Source organism: Columba livia, chromosome 8, assembly GCF_036013475.1.
Source record: "Columba livia isolate bColLiv1 breed racing homer chromosome 8, bColLiv1.pat.W.v2, whole genome shotgun sequence".
Classification (NCBI taxonomy): domain Eukaryota; kingdom Metazoa; phylum Chordata; class Aves; order Columbiformes; family Columbidae; genus Columba; species Columba livia.
Window position 1 is genome coordinate 23,531,501 of NC_088609.1, and position 16,057 is coordinate 23,547,557.

General features: G+C 37.9%; 1 long non-coding RNA gene across 1 annotated transcript in view; it reads right to left on the reverse strand.

The window, feature by feature from the left end:
- Window positions 1-10,857, reverse strand: part of LOC110361624 (uncharacterized) — a 160,217-nt gene extending 149,360 nt beyond the window's left edge. The window contains exon 1 of the long non-coding RNA XR_010474367.1: window positions 414-10,857. This is a non-coding gene — a long non-coding RNA (uncharacterized LOC110361624). The remainder of the gene's footprint in view (window positions 1-413) is intronic.
- Window positions 10,858-16,057: the final 5,200 nt, after the last annotated feature.

The following is a 16,057-nucleotide window of genomic DNA, read 5'->3' on the forward strand; positions in this document are numbered from 1 at the left end:
TGTAAGTAATTCAAGGTAAATAGAATGCTTTTCTTTCACTTATGTTTTAAAACTGTTATGAAAAGGCTCTCTTTTCACTCTGTAAGGCATAGACACACAGAGGATGAATGTATAAATAAGTATGCCACTGCAATACTTGGCTTTTAATGAAAATGGATTTTTAATGATCCAAAAAGCTACATTTCTCTCTGACTTGCTCCATTTCCAGACTATCAGCAGGAAGTAGGTACAGCAAATGCACTTATTTTCCATGTCCTTCACTAAATCCCAGGACAACTGAGTGTTCAAGCACTGAAAAACCAAAGTTGCCATTATGCAGAGCAGATACACAGAAGCTGCACGTTTTCATTGTTTTTATAGAACTTTCAGAGCTCCGTGACACCTCCTCCCACAGCAGAGCCTGGTGCAGTTACCTTGCACTCCATCTGCATAAACAAAGGAGGATGCATGACAATGTGCTGTCCTGTTGTTCTCTGCCTCAAGGACACTTGGAAAAAGTGTGCCGTTCCTCCTACTCCACAAAGCAGGCACATTGTCTTGAAGGGCTCCATGTGAAACTCTGAGCACACAGATACCAGAGGATTTAGTCTGCAAATGAAGAGAAGTCACAAGGGGGAGAGAGACTGATGCAATCTGTATGCTTCTTGCTGTCTGGACACAAAGAGTTGTTCTTTCCAATGTCAAAGTTCCTATTACAGTCAGTAACAAGCAAAAGTTGCGCCGAAAAATGTGTAACAATGTACCAGCCAGTATAAATAACATTTGTTTGTTCATGCAGGCAATAATACTTCTTTCAGACTTCAGTATCATCAGAAAATAAAGGGACATTTTCCTTACTTTACCTCCATCCATAAAATTTCATCTACAAGCTTTTCTTGTAAGGTAAAGTCCACAAACTGGTAAACAGTAATACAGTTGTCATAAAACCAAGGCAGCATTTTAAATGGTCTGGGACTTCGGTATTCACTTGTTCAATACTTCTCAGATAGGCATTGTGCAATGTATGTTACTTGGAGGAAAAAAAATCTCCATGTTTATTTCCTGTGTTAACATTTTTACTACTTCTTTCGAATATTAGAAGATACAGAAGGAAATAAAACTGAGAACAACACTGCAAAACAATAATGACTGTAAGGTGCCAAACAATTCGTTAACAAACGCTCCTGCCCACTTAATGAATCAAAGGGACAGTGTCTCATGAAGGGCTCCTCAGAAACAGAATCAAACAATATCTGCATCCCCTTTCCTTTTTCTTAAAAAAAAAAAAAATCCCATTTGTGAGACACTCCCAAATTCATGTCTTTTTCTGCTGTCCTTACTCAGAATGTCTGCCAATTAATATTTACCAAATGTCTCTCTCTTCTTCATTTAAATCAGTTCAAAAACTGCACCTGCTTCATGAGACCTATGTGTGCTTCTGACAGCTGGTATTTGAGAAAAGACAAGTCAAAGTACTTAAAAATCCTAACTAACTGCATTAAAATGGAATCAAGAAAGACAGGGCTAAGATAAGCTCCGCTAGTACAAGACACCAGCAAAGCACACAGCTGTACCCCAGGGACACGGGAAATAGATGGAAGGTGCCCAGCCTGGGACAGGTGTCACACGTACAGGCAGGAGCAGAGGTGCGCCAGGTAAATAAGACATTCCCAAACCCTGTGTGGCCCTAAGGCCAGGCCAGTGCACACCCCAGAGTGGTGAGTGCCATCTTCCCAGCTGCACTGGGAAGGATGCACAGGATGGGCACTAACTGCTGCCTGAGATCCTGGGCCGTGGCACGGATGCTGCAGGAGGTGGGCAGGCAAGGGGCACCAGCCCGACCTGCAGCCCAACCAAGGACGAGCGAAGAGGCAGCCAGTGGCTCTTCAGCAGCATCATGAACAGCTAGGCTGCCTATAGCTTCGTGTGGGGAAACTTAAGGTCTTTGAAGCTCTGTCCCACATCATCAAATGTGGCTGAGCCGCAGTAACGCATTTGGCAGTTAACAAGTGCCCTGGAGACACCAGCATGGCCATATCCACCTCGTGTCTCTAGAAAAACAGGCAAAAAAACCCTGCAAGAATGCCACAAAAGATCAGGCTTCAGAAAGTTACAGTGTTCAAAGGCAGAGTTAGTTTTAAAGAGCAAAACATGTCAGTTAATAGCTTCAAAACCCAGCAGCAGCCAGTGTGGACAACAGCCAGAGGGTCCAGCCAAAGCCACAGTACATACAGCTGCTTGCCAAAGCACAGATTTACTCAAGCTTCACTTAAATAAAGCTGTTATCAGTGCTTCTATATAGTACATGGAAGGAACCAGATTTGCCCTGAAAGGCTGGACCAGACTCTTTTACATTCACTTGCTAATATTCAGAAGTATTTTATACAGCACTTTTTTAGTTACATTTCATATAGCAGTTCTTTCAGATTATCTGCACAAGGGTAGGTAAATCTTGTCAGAAAGCATCCCAAATGATGTACTATGACTGGGATTCTTTAAATACGATTTGTGGAGGATGGGTCTGAAGTTGTTCCAGCTTTTTGAAGTAGGTTCCTTTGATACCACCACTTTTCTTATTTAGTAGTTAGATTCTATTACTAGTGTTAATGCAGCTCCTAAGTGCTGGATCCCATTTTTAAAAATTTTTGTGTCTCCTTTTTATTTTCAAAATGCTTCTTATTCCCCTGTTGCTGTGAAACACAACCATGCATATGAACTGTCTTATTAAGCATTTTAGAAACTAGATAAGACAGCAAAAGAGAAAATATTTCCTCCTACCTTCCATCTATACCCGTCTTCAAAATTGTGTGAATACGTTTGCTGTACATTTGGGTATTTAAAAAAAAAAATTTAGACAGCAATGTGACTTGAAATTTTTGTAACCTTTAAAACTCTGCTCTCACAAATACCAGGAAACAGTCCCACCTAAGTCCTGAAGGCATGCCTCAGTACAACCTGCCTGAGTAAGTCTTTCAGGAAAGTAAAGATGCAGTTCTGGATTTCCAACTGCAGCAAGGCAAAAGACTTTATAATCATGATCCAAAGAATCCTTACTAGGAGATTTTTTTTTAATATGCCCTTAAGAGGTTGACACAGTAGTAGTTATATCCATAAATAAGACATTTTTATTACAATCTAACAAAATCAAGACTGTAACAGTGATTAATTTTTTTTAATAACCTCAGTGCTTCAAGACTTCCGATCCTAATGGGGCAATCATGCATCACTGTTGTGTTCCAACAGAACTATTAGTCTCTGTGCTGTGTTAGTGTAATTGCAGTCTAATGGTTTACTCTATCGTAATAGCACTAAATATTTTACTAAACTGAGTACAGTACCTAAAAAGCAATTTAAATTGTTCCAGGCTTTAAGAACATACATTCAAAGATGAAAAAAAAAAAAAAAAATCTGGTCCTTTTCCTCTGAATTGAGAGTAATAAAGTTGTCAGAATAAGGGGTTATTTTACTTTCTTAATAAATTGGGTAAAATATATCGTTAGAAGATATATTTTAAAATTGCAAGGAGATTAAAATTGCAACATAAAAGGACCTAGTAAAATATGAAAAACATTTGATGCTCTGATTTAGCAGGCTAGAGTGACTCAAATTGTCCAGTTATCAAAGGATTTAAAAGTACTACAATCAGAGTTATTTTTTTAATCATTTCAGAATTTCTGATTATTTACCTTAGTAAAACTTGAAATTAAAAAAAAAATAAAAATTAAAAATACCCCACCAACATACCTTGCAAGCATAGCATATCATTCAAAGTTACGTAAGCAACTCTAAATTTGTGATAAACAACATCAGCAAAGCTGCTGAGATACCAGCAAGCCGCAGCAGCATTTCCTTCCCAAGAAGGCTCTGTCCAGCCCGGCCACCCTTGACCATGACCAGAACAGTGAGGTTTCACATCACCTGAGTGCATCTCACTCTTACTCACAAGAGGAACTTGAAGCAATTCAGACTACTTACATAAGGAATGACTATTAATCCAAGTCAGGATTTGCTAAATCTTGTCATTAACAGACAAGAGTAGCCCGAAGTGCACCCCATAACACCTGCTGCCTTACTCCCTTGGGCAAAGTGAAAAACTTCTGTAACTCTCAAAGAGGCCCTGAAGTCAACATCAGAGGTGCTCAAAATGCCTAAGTCTGACTACAGACCACCTGAAATCTGATTTATAAAATCCACTTAATCCAAAACTAAGTTATACTTTGTTCTATTAACTGTTTGGATACAACAATCCTATTTTTCTAATTTCAAGTGAAGCACTAATTTACAGTGTTTTTCAAACACAGTTTTTTCAGAAAATAAACCTTTTCCTATAAAATCAGCACATTTGTTTCAGAAAAGGTCTTTTGAATTTGGACTAGAATGCCTTTTTTTTCCCCAGAATTTTTGTTTACCGCTTGTATTTTCTACAATATTCATCCTCTTAAATAAATAAATAAAAAACATACAGGGGGAAAAACAACATGTTTGCGCCACTTAGAAAACACTTTGCATAGTTCATAACTCCTTGATTTAGGTACTGCCTAGGGTCACTTTTTGCATGGAGGACAAATTTATTCTTTTAAAACAGAATAAAACTAAGGTATTATTATTATTCTCACGAGAATAATTTTAAAAGCTCAAATGTAGAATACATTAAATAATGTTATTAGTACTAAATAATCTTAGAGCATGCACAAAGGTGCCAATAACAAAAACTCGTTATTGTTCACACAGCAAGACGCTGTGAAAATGGCACTTGCACTTTCTAGCAGTGATCAGGTCCACAGCCAAACCCTGCTCAGACACATCAGCATCAGTCCAGCACCAAACACTCCCACAAGGTTCAATACCTCTGCTACACTAATTTAAAAAAAAAAAAAAAGTTTGCTAAAGGAAAATGTTACTTAAACTAAACTTCTTCAATTAAATACCCATTTTGGTGAAGAAAACTGGAAATGTAGTTTAGGCTTTTGTTCCTATTTGGATTAGGAAATATACATATATTGAAAAAAATAAACACACACCACACAGATGGAAAACAACAGGGTAGAAAATCTTTTTTCTAATGATCTCTGAAAGGATTTGTTGATGTAATATACAGACCTCACCTATTACTCTTAAGTAATTACCTTACATAGTATTATAATTTCATGGAGAAGTTTAATTTTAATTTACAGTTTAATTGTCCTACTTAAAGTAAGCCTGTCACCTGTGTCACTTTGTGGCTCATAATTGTAACCCTCATTTAATTATTTACTTCAAGGGAGTGTTTTAATTAAGGATATTACTATGTGTCTAAAGCAACTTATACCCTGAGGATAGCGAAAATTTATCCAGTAGAGTGCTCACCTAGATTTCCACTAGATGTAACTCTGTGCAGGTGTCTCATCTGCAGAGGCTACTTTGAAGACTGCAGAACAACATTATTTACCCTGCGTGGAGGGAACCACAGCCGGTGTGCCTGAGAACAAGCAGGACCATGCCATGCCTGGCTTGGATTGACATTAACAATGACTGTAAGGCTCCCAGCTGAAATATAAATGAGAAGATAACTTCTCACCTCCACATTTACTCTGCAAATATCTGCCTTTGGACACAGGAGCAGACACACAATGCCAGCTCCAGGGCAAGGCCAGCACTGAGCAGTGCCTCTGTGGTGGTCACTCACGGAGGTACAGGAAACAACAGAGAAGCAGGGACCATGAGCCTTCCTCTGGTTTATTCTTCCAAATTTGAACAACTAGTGATTTATGGGTTTCCTGAGGTGAGAACTGCATGTCAGCTGTCATTTTTAATAGCCATCAGTCAACCAATCTTCCATGAATTTATGTAATATCTTTGCAATCTGTTTATCTTTTTAGAATCCCAAGTATCACATGTAGCAAGCTCCACCATTTAATCTATTGCATTAAAACAAACAACATAAAAATATATTGCTTTGTATTTGCTTTAAATCTGCTAGATTTGTGGGTTTGTCTGCTATTACTGGGTCATCTTTCCAGTAATTTTAGCTTCCAAAGCAGACATTTCATCATCACATGAGCAGCACTACACAATTTTCCTGCATCACCACAAGCAATATTTTTCATTGCCTGGAGTTCTGATCAGCAACTTTAAAAAGCTAAAAATACTTTTATTTTTAGTATGTTGGGCACAATAGGAACCGTTTTTATGCAGACATGCCCAGGCAGAAGGGATGGTAAGGGGTGCCCTCTCCCCAGGCTAGCTGCCAGGTAGGGCTGCCCAGCCTCCTGTTCAAAATAGAGAAAAATGTGTGCTAGAAAGAGCAAAAATCAGGAGCCTGGATCCTGCAGAAACTCTTTTTTCCACCATTAAAACACTTCCGGTACCAGCTATCCCCCTGATTTACTGTTCAATACTCCTGACTAGCATGTCTTGCTTAATTCCCAGACGGCTGAGCAGCCCCGCAGGCAGCTGAGGGGGAGTTCAACTTAGGATCCTGCCCCAAGACCCCTTGGACAAGCTGCTTCTGCAAACTCCTGCCTACACAGGAGGGAACATCCAAGTGCTGCCTTCCCACCAGCAGAGAAGCTGAGTGCTGGTGGGTTTTGTGAGGGACACTGCTCCCCAGCAGCTTTGGCAGTGCCGGAAGGGAACGATGGGCACATGTGAACCACAGGCAACCTGCTTCCAACATAAACACCTCTCACACATGTCACTTCATCATCAACTTCCAGATCTTCATAACATGCTTATCTTCTTTTAATAAACAGAAACAATTACTGAAGTTGGCTTTTTGCCCTTTCTTTAATATTGGGATAGAATCTGAAGATCTGCAGAAATATTCTCTAGCACCTATCATTCTGCAGTGATAGATGTTTGTTCAGGAGCTGTGTCATCACCAATTTTTATCATCCAGATTGTTCTATTTTATTAAACACCCTAGCAAATACTTACTTTTTCTCTCTTCCCTTCCTAAGGAACTGTCCATCATAGCATCCAACTTATGATTTGTCTGCTGCCTTTCAGAGCATCCTGAGCACGACAATGGCCCCTAACAACTGAGGACATTCAGTACCTGCTAGCACTGAAGAAACTATGTTTCCCATCTGAAATTGCATATCTCACTGGTCACTAAGGGCCCAGGTTTGGAAGTCATTAAAAATAATGAGAACATTGGCACTTTCCCCCCAATAGTAGCATTGGATACTGTGTTACTTTTCTATTTTAAGACATCTTTATATTGTTTAACTTTTATCACTGTATTAGCTTTAATGATACTGGTGGGTGCTGGAATTCTGGGCTTTTTATTCTACTTTTTATTTAAATGAGCTTCTGCCCTCTCAATCATAAAATGACACAAACACTTACACAGCATATTGCATCACAAAGGCCCCAAAGTGTTTACCAGGATCACCATATCCATCAGTAAAATGCAAGCGCTTCTCAGTCAGTAAACACTTCAGCTGACAATAAAGCCACAAGAGAGTTTTCGGAAGGAAAACTGAAGAGCAACAAATCTAATTTGTCCAAAACAAATTTAGAATCAGTACAGTGGGTAAAGTCTCACAGGGTCCTGCATTTTCATCTCCATCTCTATCTACTGTAGCATTTTTCCTCCTAGCACCATGCAAATGGACTAACTCCATATCAACTCACTGAGTAACAACATCACTCCTGCAGAGCCCGTATTTTAGGAGCTTTGACAAGATAATGAGCCCTCAGTAATATGCTGCAGGCCATCACAAAATGCAGCTTTAAAGAGTTTCATTAATCCCCTCAAAAGAGAAAATACTGATTGTTCAGAAACACATATTAAAACTTTAAAACCCTCATGCGTAATTTTCAAGGTCTAGCTTAGGACTAATGTAAAATTTCTTATTGCTATACTTTTTCTGATAAGAACATATAAGACTTACATACTTTGAAACAAGTAACAGTAATATAAATCTGAAAGGAAAAAAAAAATCTTTATATACATGTGATTAATTACTCTAGGCATATATTTGAACCCAGACTAAAATTTGGGTCTGTTCATGTGGACAGAAAAGTCTCAGATCCAGCACTTCTGCACAGCAATTGTGACATTCCAGGCTCCTTGAAATTAATCACATCATCTACTCACAGATGGGATATCTCTAAGATACAAGGCACTCGCACTCCAGGAACCCTGAAAGTCCATCCACACTGTGAAAAGTGACTGCCACGGAAAGCTGTGTCCTCTTGTCAAAATCAGGAGGGCTTAGTATTACTAAGCTGACCAACATACCTAGGTGAGAGCATATAAACCAAAAGGTAGATACAAATCAAGTAGTTATTCAACTGATAATACAGCTACAAGTACTAGACTTAATTTTAAAAGTTCCTCAAATGCTTCATAAGGTGAATTCTAGAAGTGTTTTGATGTAATTATCAACACATGTGAAAATCTGAAGAGGACTATTACCATTGTATAAAAATCAACATCTCCCAGAAAGTAATCCAAAAGCATATTTGGTTAGGGGAATGAGCCACTCAGTTATTTAAAATAATTTTTTAAGACTGTTAAATGTTTAATACCTTTGCAAAGTATTTTCTTTGCATTTATTTTTCAGTGGTGAATAAAGTCTGGTTTAGGAACACATATTGCTTAATGTTCCCATTAGTTGGTGTATCACCCTTTATCTCAAAATATTTTGGGCCATGTTACAAATGGTTTACAAAGCCACAAAAAAAAAAAAAAAATAAAAAAAAAAATCACAGAATATCATTCATTTGACTTCTCTCATCTATTATCTACCAAACAAACATGCACAGAACTACTGATGCAAGCTACACAATTTAAGTGATAGGTGCAAATATTCAGGTAACATGAATGGCCTCATGATTTCAAGACATAATAATATCCTTACACAGTTCAAATGAGAAGTTAAGAACAATGTAAAAACTGATTTGATGATAATATAGAACAGTGAGGACAAAAAAAAGTTGTGACAATTTCAGTCTATTAAAATAGACGTATTTTCAGAACATTTGGGGAAATTCTGTTTTCTCTTGGAGTGAATGATAAAATGGGGATAAATAGTTGTGAGATACTTAACTCTTGCCTGTGGCTCATTATCCAGTTAATTGATATGAGTAAAGTGCCTAAATCAAGCTAAATGACAGCTAGTTGCTCCACAAAAATGTATATCAGAGTAAGAAGGTTTCAGGTAATTAAATCAGTGCAGAAGTCTTTCCTTTTGAACCTTAGAAACACATTAAAAGACATTTATATTTGCACCTTCAGAAAAAGTAAATAAATAAATAAATATAACCACACAACAGACAGGTAATTCATATTTGGAAACTCACTGAGGAGATTACAGTTGTTGCAGTAGCAATGGAGAGCTTCACCGCAAGAGCGAGCCAGCATTTTTTCATAGAGACCCTTCTCTGTGAAGGGGTGAAATGAGATCTCTCATACCTATTATCTCATATGCCCCTCTCCTGTCATCCCCAAGGAAAGGGAAGGCAGCTCAGTGCCTCTGTTCTCCCATCTGCTCTTTCTACTGCAACTGCTGCACCAATTTGAAGGCATCCTGCCCTCCAAGGTGTTTCTTTTTACTCCGACCAGAACAGCACATAGTTGAGCTCAAGGAAGCTTGTTAGTCTTCTTACAAAATAACATGGGATAACTACATTTACGGTCTTGTAAGAACCCTTGTGCAAATGTAGGCTAGTACAGGGGAAGGCACAGCACTGACAAAATTAATAGTCAAACAAGCCAGAGAGAACTGAATCTGGATTCATTACACTGGGGGCAGGGTTAGAAAATTAGGGCCAGGTAACGCACCAAAAAAAAAAAAAAAAAAAAAAATGTGTATATATATATATATGTGTGTGTGTATATATATATATATATATGTATAAAAACTCTCTTCTGTTTTGACATGTCAATGTGTCAATGCTGACCGAACTGTAGGTATAAGATCTGCTCCTAGAAACAATAGTCATGTAAAAGCTCTAACTACACACCTAAGCCTGAACCTGCTGCAACGGGGAATGAGCACTCTCAGGCTGCACAGAATCTTCTGTTACATGGCACAGTTTTTCTTACCTTTGAGGTGCTTCTCACCCTCTTTCATTTTAGTGGTGGTTTGTTTTATGTTATTCTCCATCCTGACACCTCAGACAGCAGCAGCCCAAGTGGACAATGCAAACAGATGGGACATTGCTATTCATTTCATGCTTTTGTTCTTGTTTGGTTTTTTTTTGTTGTTAGTTTGTTTGGGCTTTTTGTTGTTTTACAGGCATAAAAATGAGAATTCTGCCCAAGACACTGTCTGTGTCAAACAGTATGTGTCACTTGGTGAACTTGAGCACTGGGCATTTGCTGATGGCTCTCAAACTGATCCTGAACTGTGGCAGCCAAGAAAGTACAGCTAACGCTCAATATTGACACAAGGACAAGGTAGATGGAGAAGGCTGATGTGTCCCCAAAATGCATTGATGCGAAGTCTACCTTGAGAGCAGAGAAAAAGAAGCAACTTACCTCAAAAACATAAGGTATTATTATTATCAAATCTATTTTCAGGCCTACATTAGCAAAAAACAGGCAAAAAAAGTATTTAAACTCAAAACAGATCCTTCTTCCCTCCTGTCTAATCTTTCCAAACACTTCATGTATACAAATTAAATTTCTAATGGAAAAATGCTTCTAAAATATAGATACTTAAGCAAAGCAATAATATTACTGTTCTATTTCCCAAAGCCACCAATTCACCCAGGCCAAGCTACCTCCCCAAAATATTGCACACCAGTAGAAAAACCAAGCCTTTGATTGTCACATCCAAATTTTATCTAAGAAAATGCTCAACCCAGAAGACATTTTCAGACAATTAGTTTAGAGGCTTTGCACAATTTAATCAGAAGAAGTTTTAAACTCTGATTGTGCAATTAAACACAGTATACTCTTGCAGTTGCAATTTATCACACTACTACCATTTCAAGTAATCTGGCCAACAAAACTGTCTGGTACATAGGAGTTGAGAAATGAGAAGGATAATGTTCTGTAGGAAAGCAGGTCTATCTAACGTTTTACAATGCTAAAAATACCCTTGGGACTTGTTCTGATATCTTGTAATTATGCACACATATCCTGATTTATGGTGCATGTCTCCCAGCTCCAAGAAGTATGCACTCTGCTTCATATCTTGTCCTATTTATGTGTAAAATACTTGAGTCCATAATGTCGTAAAAGAGAGGACAGGCTCATTGCACATGTTACTATCGATTTCATATGAGCATGGGGCATAACCTAATGATCCTTTTCAGCTAAGGATAAATATGCACAATTTAGCCTTAAACAGAGTCAATGTCAGATCATTTCAACTGCTGCCTTTGAGAAATGTGCCTGTGATTCTAAAGATCTCTCTGCTGTCCAGCCTCCTTCTTAAGCCTGTGGAGATTTTGGCAGAGGAGGCAAACACAAGAAAGATGGAAAAGGGACAAAAAACATTAGCACCTGTGTATCAAGAAGCATAACTTCTTCAGGCCAAACTTCCAAATTCATGCCCCACTTCCCACCTCACCATCTGCATATTATCCTGCCCTCCCTGGACACCTACAGTAACCAACAATGAAAAAGGAATCCACTTTGTCCAAATGAGCACTAGCAAAGACTGAGACAGTTGATAGGAAAACAGGCATGTATTTTAGCTATGAAGCTTACTGAAAGCATCTTAATCAATAGGTATGCACAGGTCCTTTTCCATTATACTCAGTTTCAAAAGAAGGAAGAATGACCTGGCTTAGACCAAGAGACTTGATCTCCATTCCCCAAGTCTGCTCTGAAAACCCCACACAACTGTGGGAATGTGGCTGAAATCCTCTCTTTGTCTGGAGACAGAAAGCAAAAGAGTGGCTAGACATTCATTTATTTATGGGTTGTTTGCATTTTAAAAAAATTTCCACCATTTTACAAATAAAACAGCACACGTAGATTTAACATTGTAACATGTTTCTCGCTACCTATGGCATGTCCATCATTGAAAGAGGAAATGTGGTAAGTGCAACAGGGTGACCTCAGCTGCTGCCTGGACAAGGAAGACTATGCTGGGTAGAAGGGTCTTCAAACAATTTCAGCTGCAATGATGCCAAATACTGAAGTCATTAAACATTATTCTAGTGTTTTAAAAACACTTTTTAACAGGACCCTATCAAGACAAGGTTCAGTTTATCCATGTAGTCCATGTTTTGACTGAATACTGTACTTCATTTTCAAAACTAATACAGCTTGTAAGTTGAATCCAAATCTTATTTCATTCTACAAGGCAGCTTCAAGCATCTTTTCTCCAGCTCTAACACCTCTGTACTCATTTCCTTGTTGTTCAGATACAATGTACTGATAAAAAACTCACAATATTACCAATCACCGCAATATAATTACCAATTCACGGAAAAGGCCACAACCAAAACCTGAAAGGTACATAATAATGTTATTTTCCTGTATTTATTTTTGTATTTGCCTACAAGCATTACACATCATTTATCCATAACTTTGCTCTTTCTAGTGGTTGTTCCACTGGATTTTCCTGCTTTAGGATGGAACTGATTTTTTCTATTCAGACAGAAGTTTTTCTTCTTCATTCTGGAGTAGGTGTATGCAGTGAGATATGGATCAAATTAGTATTTTCCTCCACTTATGCAGAAACCACAAAAATTCTGGAAAAGCAGTAACCTAGGGAAGAATTTAGAGTTCCCATGCTTTTTCAGCAGAGTTCTCATAGATAGATACGCAGCCAATTTTATGAATCTCCTAAACAAATAAAAACAGGTGACACTTATATTTAATAACCTCTTTTTGGAACAATCAAATTTACATATTTCTCACTTTTCCTATTTTAAACATTTTTGAGAAAATGAAATTAGCAGGTTTGCTTGTCCTGACCTCTTTTTATTATTAGTCCTGGTATCCATTATGTTAGTTGTTTGTTTGGTTTTCTAAGGGCACCTCCATTCCTGGCAAAAGAAAATAATTTTTATTGCCATTACACTAACCTTCTAAAATGCCCCCTACCTATTTTAGAGGGTCCATCTATTTAAATAGCTAAAGGCTACGCTGCACCACCATGCACCAGATGTAGCCTAGAAATAATTCTATTAGTCTAAAATCAACTAGGTGCTGCGACAGTGAGGAGCCAAAATTAGACATCTTAAGACATAATTCAACATTTTAATGACAATCAATATCTTCCTCACTTTATAAGTGAGTTCTCTGATTATTACTAATTTTGACAAATGGGAAGCTGGACACTGGACAGGGTGAATGACTAGATTGTGCCTCTGCTGCCAGTGGGATGCTGAACTGAATGCAGAAAAGCAGGAGTGGACATTTTTGTGTTTAATTATCTCAGTATGACTAGACCATGAAAATAAATCTCTGTTTTTAAGAATGTTTCTGTCTTCTAAAAATTAATTAGTTTTTTTTTAAAAAATTGTGCCTGGGTTATAAATTTGTGTCAACAGCATGTTGATAAGAGAAGAGGGCTTAGTTCTTTGGTTTTGCTGTAACTGTCTTACAAGATTCTGATCAGAAGTGAACAAAAAACTCAATGTTGAACTACATGCTTACACAGAAGCAAGGAGATATCACAGAAATTATTGTTCTTGTAGATGATTTAGGAACTGCCCTTTGTTCATCTGAAACCCCCTAGAGAAAAAGAAAGTTAGAAATAATCTTAAGCAACCTGAGGTTATAGTACACATATTCACAGCTTAAAAATAACTGATGAAAGCTTCTACAGCAAATCAAAGACACAAAATAAGCTATCAACATGTTAATAACTATTATTTCTACAGTGATATTTTATAGGTAAAGTCAAAATAACAAAAGCCCTGATTCAGAAAATAGAGAATATAATGGAATTACTACTTTCTAGCCATCTGGATCCACAGGGTTATTTAACACCACAAAGAACTAGGGCTTAATGCAGAAATCACATGGACAAAAGAGAGAAGGACGGACATAAGAGATTCATTTAGTCTCAACAGCCCCAAAGTGTCAGGAGTCTACCCATTTTTAGCTCGCAAGATATGACATATATTTAGCATCTGAAAAGTCTGAATTTTGTAATAAGCACCAGACTCAAACTTAATGTGCAGAGGATATAGTGTCTTTGTAACACATTCAGTAACATAGTACTTGATAGAATAAGAAGAGCCATTTAGACTTCACATATTGAGCAATGGCTCATCTACAAAATGTCAGCATATAGAAAAAGCAAAGGAACATGTTACAAAAGGACATCCAGTCCTTCAGATAAGAGTTAAAAGCAATATATAATGTATCCCAGATTAATAACATATTAATAGCTGTGGCAAACTCATACCATTCCCATTTCAATAGCCTGAGCCAAACAGGGAATGCATCTGACTTTATCTTTTCAGTAATTCTACTTTTTAGCGGTTACATTGAATCAGGTCAAGTAGAACCCAAGATACTTTATTTCAAGCTTATTTCAATGGTTAGAGCAGCAATTTGAATAGAAAGCGAGAGTGGTACTGTTCTCTGTATTTTAAACTATTTTAATAAATAATAAATGAAAGTTTTTGAAACTGGATTCCAGATATTAACTTGAAACATGCATAAATGTGCTGTTTCAAAAAAGAATAAGATCAGCAACACAGAAATGAATTGCATTAAAAAGCAAAAATATGCCAAATCAGACAAAGATTTTGAACTCCAATATAGCACAGGTGATTCTCCAGTAGCATGTGTTTCTACTCAGAGTACACCTATTGCACGCAGAAAGTAGGAAATGAAAAAAATGCTAATCCACATAACAAGGCAGCTTGACACAGTGAGGTGACACAAGGGCTTCAGCCAGGTCCTTAAAAGCAGGCATTGTATCAAAGCTAGACATAGCAGAACACAAAAGGATGAGGTGAGTGACTCGGCCAGGGAAGGGCTCCCACCTCTCTCCCCTCACCCAGCTGTCCCTGCTCCAGGGAGCAGCTGCCTGCAGCACCACAGGAGTACAGGTAGGAAAAGTATCTTTGAGAAATTCATGCACTAGAGGTTACATGGTGGTTCTTCAAAGCATGAGGTTTCTAAGATCACTCTCTCATTAGGTTTCTTTTTATAGACGCAGATCTGTGAAGGAAAGACCTTGCTGACTTAAGTGGTTTCTCTGCTGAAATACACTATTGCAACAAAGCTGGCAAAATTATATTATATTAGAATGGAAAGCTTAGCAGTTATCACTTAAATACAAAAGCATACACATACTCTGCTTTCAGTGAAAGAGCAAATAGCCAGAAAATAAAACCGTACATAAGAGCAACTTCTTTAGCTGCAATAAAAGTTACTTAGAAATAACCTCTCAATGCCAGCAGACCTGAGAAATTCATATTTTTGAGGCCTGAGCTTCATTAGGAACCACAAACAGAGTTTCTCCCCCCCAGCCTCTTGCCTAAGAAGGTCAAACCCACAGGCAGGCAGCATTTTTACCTAGACAGGTTCCACACAAAAATAAATCAGTAAAGGCTTTCCTCAGAATAAATTGTTATCGTGACAGAGGTCACGTGTCTCACACTCTTCCAAACAAGTAATCTCAGCTACTACGTACAGAAACCAGTTGCCTGTATTTCAGGCAATAAGCCTGCAAAGTGGGATGAGATCCCAGCAACCAGACATTGCACAATTGCTCACGTTCTGGTTGTAAAGTCCGCTTACAAACCCACATCTAACTTGACTGGCAGCTCCTTCAGTGTCTGGAGTGAAGGGGAACAATTATACTATCTCAAATCATCGTTATTGTTTCAGTGATTGCATTAGCATTCTCCGAGCATAAACGGTCCACAAAACATTCAAGGCAGACATCTAATGATGGATTTTCCCAACAGAGAAAGCAATTCCTCTAAGCAATAAAACAGTCTGTGAGAAATTCTGCAGTCATAAATCTAGTATTTCTCATTACAAAATTTACATCAGCCACAAAGTGATTACTTCTAAAATTACAAACCCTCGTGGGCAGCAATATTAGTGGGTTCCAACTGCCATTCTCATGAGTCATGAGAAAAGCAGTCCAAGTCACAATAGCCTTGTAAAAAAGAAAATATCAAAAGAATTAATGCCTTATTGTAGACAGAAAGTTTA